At 42.1% G+C, this 7,212-nt stretch overlaps 1 long non-coding RNA gene across 1 annotated transcript; it reads left to right on the top strand.

The window, feature by feature from the left end:
* Window positions 1–2,571: 2,571 nt before the first annotated feature.
* On the top strand, window positions 2,572–5,968 carry LOC123085813 (uncharacterized). Its single transcript, XR_006439921.1, has 4 exons — window positions 2,572–3,249; window positions 3,640–3,885; window positions 4,469–4,670; window positions 5,726–5,968. It is a non-coding gene; the product is annotated as an uncharacterized lncRNA (long non-coding RNA).
* The last annotated feature ends 1,244 nt before the right edge of the window (window positions 5,969–7,212 follow it).

The following is a 7,212-nucleotide window of genomic DNA, read 5'->3' as shown; positions in this document are numbered from 1 at the left end:
TGGAGTTGGGGCCCTCGTCCACCATCCAAACCTCAATGTATCACCACCAAACCATGTATTTCTGATTAAATAGATACTTATATACCTAGAAATGATTTTTTTAATAATGAGCAAACTATAAGGTAGATGCAGTTCAAAATTGACCCACTTCCTACTAAATCGGCAAAAATTTGTCTTTTTCACAAGTGGTGGATCAAAACTTTTGACACCCAACCATTTTGTCAATTATGCATTAAATATGGCCTAATATTTTATAAAAATGATTTGGTCCAATTTTGCAACAAATATATGGTAGCTCTTTCACAAAAAACTCAATTCGGGCACTCAAAAAATGGAAAATGAATTTTCTGTGCAAAGAAAATGAAAACTCCCTTAGGCTACATTGTTTGGAATTCCAAGATGCACTCTTGTGCACAATATGAGATCATTTGAACAAACTATGCCATGAATATGGCCATAAGATTGATCATTTGGCTTGAAAACCCTGAATCTTCACGCATGATAGCTCATTTCTGAGAACACCTTTTTAAAATAATTGTCGTATTACAAGTTTAATATTTTTCCTGAAAACTTGGTCACATATAATGACACAATGCGAAGGTTTTCCAATTTTTTGATTTTTTATGCCCGTTTCGAAATGCGATGAAAACAATGGGCTTGACCGTTCCTAGCTAGTGGTTGAATCTTGAAAAAAGTTTGATGTTTCTCTAATTAAATAGATACTTATGTACCTAGAAATAATTTTTTGAAAAATAAAGAGCAAACTATGAGGCAGCTGCAGTTCAAATTTGACCCGCTTCCTACTGAATCGACGGGAATTTATCTTTTTCACCATAGGTGGATCAAGGCTTTTGACACCCAAATATTTGGTAAATTGTGAATCAAATATGGCCTAGTACTTTAGAAAAATGATATGGTCCAATTTTGCAACAAATATATGGTAGCTCCTTCACAAAAAGAACTCAATTCGGGCACTCGGAAAATGGAAAATGAATTTTTCGTCCAAAGAAAATGAAAACTCCCTTAGGAAACATTGTTTGGAATTCCAAGATGCACCCTTGTGCACAATATGAGATCATTTGAACAAACTATGCCATGAATGTGGCCATAAAATTGATCATTTGGCTTGAAAATCCTGAATCTTCACGCATGATAGCTTATTTCTGAGAACATCTTTTTAAAATAATTGTCGTATTACAAGTTTAATATTTTTTTGGAAACTTGGTCACATATAATGATACGATGCGAAGGTTTTCAATTTTTTTATTTTTTTTGAATTTTTTATGCCCGTTTCGAAATGCGATCTAGCTAGTGGTTGAATCTTGAATTTTTTTGATGTTTCTCTGATTAAATAGATACTTATGTACTTAGAAATTATTTTTTTAAAACATAAAGAGCAAACTATGAGGCGGCCGCAGTTCAAATTTGACCCGCTTCCTACTGAATCGGCGGAATTTTGTCTTTTTCATCAGAGGTGGATCAAAACTTTTGATACCCAACTATTTTGTCAATTGTGAATCAAATATGGCCTAGTATTTTAGAAAATTTATTTGGTCCAATTTTGTAACAAATATATGGTAGGTCCTTCACAAAAAAAAACTCATTTTGGGCATTCGAAAAATAAAAAATGAATTTTTTGTCCAAAGAAAATGAAAACTCCCTTAGACAACATTGTTTGCCTTTCCAAGATGCACCCTTGTGCATAATATGAGATCATTTGAACAAACTATGCCATGAATCTGGCCATAAGATTGACCATTTGGCTTGAAAGCCATAAATCTTCACACATGATATCTCATTTTTGATAACACTTTTTTAAAAGAATTGCCATATTACAAGTTTATTATTTTTCCTGGTAACTTGGTCATATATAATGACACAATGAGAAGGTTTTTCAATTTTTCATTTTTTTGAATTTTCTATGCCCGTTTGAAAATGTGGTCAACGGTGGGTATGACCGTTTGTAGCTAGGGCTTGATTTTCACAAATATTTTAGAGTATGTATGAAGAAATAGATACTTTTGTATTTAGAAATGATTTTTTAAAATAAAGAGCAAACTATGAGGCAACCACAGTTCAAATTTGACCCGCTCCAACTAAATCGGTAGAATTTTTTTTTCACGCGAGGTGGATCAAAGTTTTTGACATCCAACATTTTGATCAATTGTATATTAAATATGGAGTAGTATTTTAGAAAATTGATGGAGTCCAATTTTACAACAAATATTTGATTGGTTATTCACAAAAAATCCATTTTTTCCAGTCAAAAAATGATTAAAAATAGCTAGAAAGATCATAAATGCGTAAAAGTTGATCCTTATCCATAAAATGTGGTCTAACTCTAGTGAAAATTTATGTGGTAACCTTTTGCAAAATATTTTTGATAGCTACTTCACTAGTTTTAGTACTTGAAAACTCTTTTAAATCAATGGTTTTCCGAACCAATCAGAACCATTCCCATGGATCAATGACATGGCGCACATCCATCCATCCATCTCTCGATCCCACATCCATCCATCCATATATCTATATAAAAAAGGAAAATAAAATAAAAAAGAGATACCCCATCCGCAGCCCAAACCCTAGCTCAGATCCCCCCATCTCCTCGCCGCCGCCGGCCCCTCCCGATCCTGTCCTCCGCCTCACCCCCTCCTCTCCCCTCAACCAAGGACGACGGAGATCCAGTCCTCACCCCACGCGGCAACCCTTCCTCCCACCCACCGCCGACCTCGCCGTCCTCCTCACCCACCGCCCACCTCGTCCCTCCCTCCCCTCACCATCTCTCCCTACCCTCTGCCTGCTTCCCCTGCCTCATCCCCAGATCCAATCGACACAACCCCGCTGCCCCCGCACCCCGTACTGTCCACCATGGCCGCCTCCTCCTCCTCCCCGCACCAACCCATCACCCCGTCGTGGGGGCGCGTCCGTGGCGGCTACCCTTCCACGCCGTCTCCGTCCGCCCCTGCCGCTCCACAGTCTCCTCCGAATCCGCATCCTCCCCGCAGCAGGCGCCGGCACCGGTCGGCGGCGACGACGCCAACGGGCCCACCGGCGTGCCCGTGCCCTTCTCCCGTGCCCTCCCGGGCGGCGGCGGCAGTTGGGTGAGCGGTGGAGGAGGTGTGTCCGGCGCTAAACGAGCACGCTGACGTGGTGGCGGAGCTCTTCGGCCGCGTCTCCACCGAGCTCCGCGGCGGGTTCGGCCCCGTCGTCGACTCCTTCGTCGGCTTCTTCCACGCCGTCGACTAGAAGGTGCGTCTTTTTTCCCTCACCCCCTGATTCGCTCGCTTGACCCTAGGATTTAGTCCATCGGGAAGCAGAAGCCGTTGCTGCAACCGCCGGCGTCAGTGCGCTCGTTGTCGACTAAATCCAACGGACGCTGTGATTTTTCACCGCCGGCCTTGCCTGGATCTCTCTTGAGTGGCAGCAATGGTCTGGGTAGTTATGCTGCATAGGACCAACAATTTGATTCTGCGCGATTCCAGTGCCTCCTCATTCCTGTGGACTAGTAAATCAATCGAACAACACCGCGCTACATCTAATAGAAGAAATCTGAATCCGTTCATCATGCACGTTGTTTCTGTTTGTTGCTCGCTGCGTTTCTGTATGTGTGTATATGAGCGTGCTTGTTTCTGAATGCAGGGCCGCTGACGAGCGCGGACCATCGAGATCAAGGCTGTCGAGCTACAAACAACATAAATCTGAATCCGTTCCTTCAGAAAATTTCATTCGGAACTGCAGAGCCGGCTGATTGACTGACTGAATCTGGTTTGACACAGACAATTCAGGGCGACACGACGCTGACCTGGGACGTGACTGGTGTTGTGGTGGGACGTGAGGTACACGGAGAAGTCCATGCCGGCCGACGAGGGCGCCTACACCATTGTGGTGAGCAAGGGTTTACATGATTGGTCTGTGCGGTTGTTCTACTCTGCAATCTTGAGGTTGGTTAGATTAATATCGTGACAAAGAGAGATCATATTAGATGTACACAGGGACCGTTCCATGTTCTTGTGGTCTGGTATGCTTCACTGTCTACGGTTGTTGTAGGTTGGTTGTAGCCGCAATGCATACTATCTTGGTTTAGTTTAGATCAAATAGAGACGTTTATCTAGGACTGTGTTATGTGATTGATAGGTCACTTCGTTGTCCCATGACAAGCATCGCAGGAAAGGTTGTGGATTTCTAGGAAGAGCGAGCTGATGTATATGTAATGCATGATAATCATAATAACCATTGGACCTCTTGGACTCACATGGATAGCAATGGTATTTTCCTCTTTGTTTTGGCCCCTAAATATTTTTCTTGAAGCTCCACTGCCGCATCCTGTTCCTGGTACAACAAGTACCAGTAGTGCTATGAATATAAGTGTTGCATGTGTAATTAATAAATGGCAGAAATAACACCTGCTCGGAATCTCCCGGTCCTGGCGCGTGTGATCTGACTGGGTTGCGTTGGTGTGTGGTTGCAGGACAAGGTGGTGAACCCGCCGTTCGAGAAGAGGCCGAAGCAGTTCGGCATAAGTGGTGCCCTGCCGCCCAAGAAGGACCTCCACCGGTTCGTCAAGTTGCCCAAGGTCATCCGCATCCAGCGCTAGCGCCGCATCCTCAAATAGCGCCTCAAGGCCCCCCCTGCGCTCCACCAGTTCACCCGCACCCTCAACAAGAACCTCGGTATATATGAAACTTGCATGTTCGTTCATAGCTGGACTCAGAATCCATAATGACTAAGGTCGTTTAGTTGTTGTGATGTATTATTTTGACTTGTGTGTATGCAATAGCTAAGTGAGTGAGTATTAACTTGGCCAAGATAATGAGAAGAGTTGATGGATGTGTTTTAAGATTCCTGCTGGTAGATACGTTGGGAGCCTCTTCTTGGGTGATAAGGGCAATGCATGCTGTTGTCCTACATACCTACTACTATATTTATTTTACTGAATATATAGACATGCCATGACATTATGAAGTAATAGACTGGTTAGAAGAAGCTTTCACTTCTAAGGATGCCAGCAGTAGGAAGAATCGTTGTAGTTAAGTGATTGCGTGGCTGCTGTGGCCTTGCTATGTTTGTACCTGAAGTCACACCTCTATAATTGCTTTTCCTTTATGTTGGAACTTGTCTAGTTAATGATCGGTATTGAGAGATTTTGGTGGTTACTTATGCTTATTGTGTATCACATTGAAAAAGAAAATGCACAATGAGCTTACCTTTGTATGTCAGGATTTTTTCTTCATCTGTTACCCTTCCTTTGGCTCTAGTTTATCTTCATACAGAATGCAATCTTGGTGTTCTTCCTATTAGCATTTGGTTATGTTTTTAAAATTGCCTAGCACAACTATATATAACAATGCCTATCTTCTGTTTTTCCTGTTAAAGGTGTCCAATTTGGTTCTGTTCCTATGTTGAAACTTCTGAATTTGAGCAGTTGTTCTTGTTCTGAGTTCCTTCAGGGAGATGAATCTGAATTGGTGTTGACTCTTTGTCTCAACTCAGTTTAACTGCATGGACATGTACACATGCAATCAGAAATTTCTGTAGATCATTGGTGATCGTTTCCCATGCCGAAATTGATTGGCAGTGGACGACTAGTCATTTTTTTGCTATGACATAGTATTCAGATATTTGCATATGTTGAACCACAATTATCCTGTTTTCTCGTGCTGCTTGTGCCTATCTTGACCTTGTCACTTTATTATGTTTCTAACTTTCCATAATTTATTATTTGTAGATGTTGGCCTTCATTCTTCAAAAGTTGGGTGCACAGGAGCTCTAGGAAGAAGAATCCCGAAGAAAAACCACACCCAACAATGCGTCTTAGCTCACTGGAGCTAGTTATGTGTATATTTAGTAGTATTTTATAGCTGAATACCAGATTTGTACTATGTATGATTGGAATGTACTTTGCTTGGCTGTTGTATGAAATATTATGCCTTATTGGCTCTTTTTTAATCAAATTATATAATTGCACAAATATAGAACTGGCATGTGGTACCCAAACAGCAATTCTGGTAATTGGTTCCCATTTGACTATTGGGACCTACTTTAAAATGGAAAAGAAGCAAAAGAAAACTAACAAGTGGGCTGGAAAAAGGCCAAGGCCTAAAAAAATATCGACTGTAAAAGAGTGTGGCCCAAAAATAGAAGTCTGTTGGGCTTGGCTTATGTAGTTGACCCAAATTGAAAGAAAAAAACAATAAATAGGCTGAATTAATGAGCTCGATCCATGTAAAACACTGAATTAGACCGGGCTGATTCTTATCCACATCAACTTGCCACGCTGGATGTCTACGTGGCCTGAGGTTGCTAGTGACCAAAAATTTGGTCGTGGAACCAACGACCTTTTACATATCACAAAGAAGGTCATTAATTTCAGTTTACGACTGCCAGCTTTTGACCTTCTGTTTTTGGTCACAAAAAGGTCACAAATGAAAAACTATGACCTTTCAGTGGCCAATAGTGAGGGTCACAAGTTGACATATTTCTTGTGGTGAAAGGTTCAGCTGAGGGCTGGCATATATTGATTAATAGCAGGAAACAAGTGGGAATACAAAAGGTGGTGTTCAATCTTGCGATCAAGGAAGTAAAAAGGAAGAGATAAAAACAACAAGAGCTGGAGGGCTAGACCGCTCAGCTAACTACTCATGGTGGATCCCAGAACGGGTGCTCTAAGTGAGTTGCTCTTGCTTGGCGCCATAATTCGAAAGTTCTTCTGATGCTTGCCATTGTTTCGGTCAGGTTGATTATCTTGCCTCTGAAGGTGCACTCGTTGCGATGATGCCAGATGTCTCCTAAAATCATGATGATCATTGTTTTGATTGCCTTTTTGTGCTCTGGCCTTGCTCTGTTTACCATTTCTGCTATGATCTTCACAGCTTTGGTCTTGTCCTGCCATTTTGCAAGGTGCAAGGAGCTACATCCGTTGCCTTCAGTAGTTCTTGTCCAGACTGAAGATGAAAAGGGGCACTTCCAGAAAAGATGTTCAGAGGTTTCCAAGTTTCTGAAGCAAAACTGACAGAAATATTCATTTGGCCATCCTCTTCTCTGTAGCCGATGGTTGCACGAGAGCCTGTTCTTGAGCAGCAGCCAGACCATAAACTTCAGACGAGCTGGTGCCCATGCTTGCCATGGCATCTTTCTGAAGCTGGTCTTGATCATCCCTTGGAACTGGCAGTTGTATGCCGAGCTCGTATGCTGCTGTACACGACTTCAGCTGCT

Source organism: Triticum aestivum, chromosome 4A (assembly GCF_018294505.1).
Source record: "Triticum aestivum cultivar Chinese Spring chromosome 4A, IWGSC CS RefSeq v2.1, whole genome shotgun sequence".
In the NCBI taxonomy this organism is placed as follows: domain Eukaryota; kingdom Viridiplantae; phylum Streptophyta; class Magnoliopsida; order Poales; family Poaceae; genus Triticum; species Triticum aestivum.
This window is presented reverse-complemented; position numbering and strand designations above follow the sequence as displayed.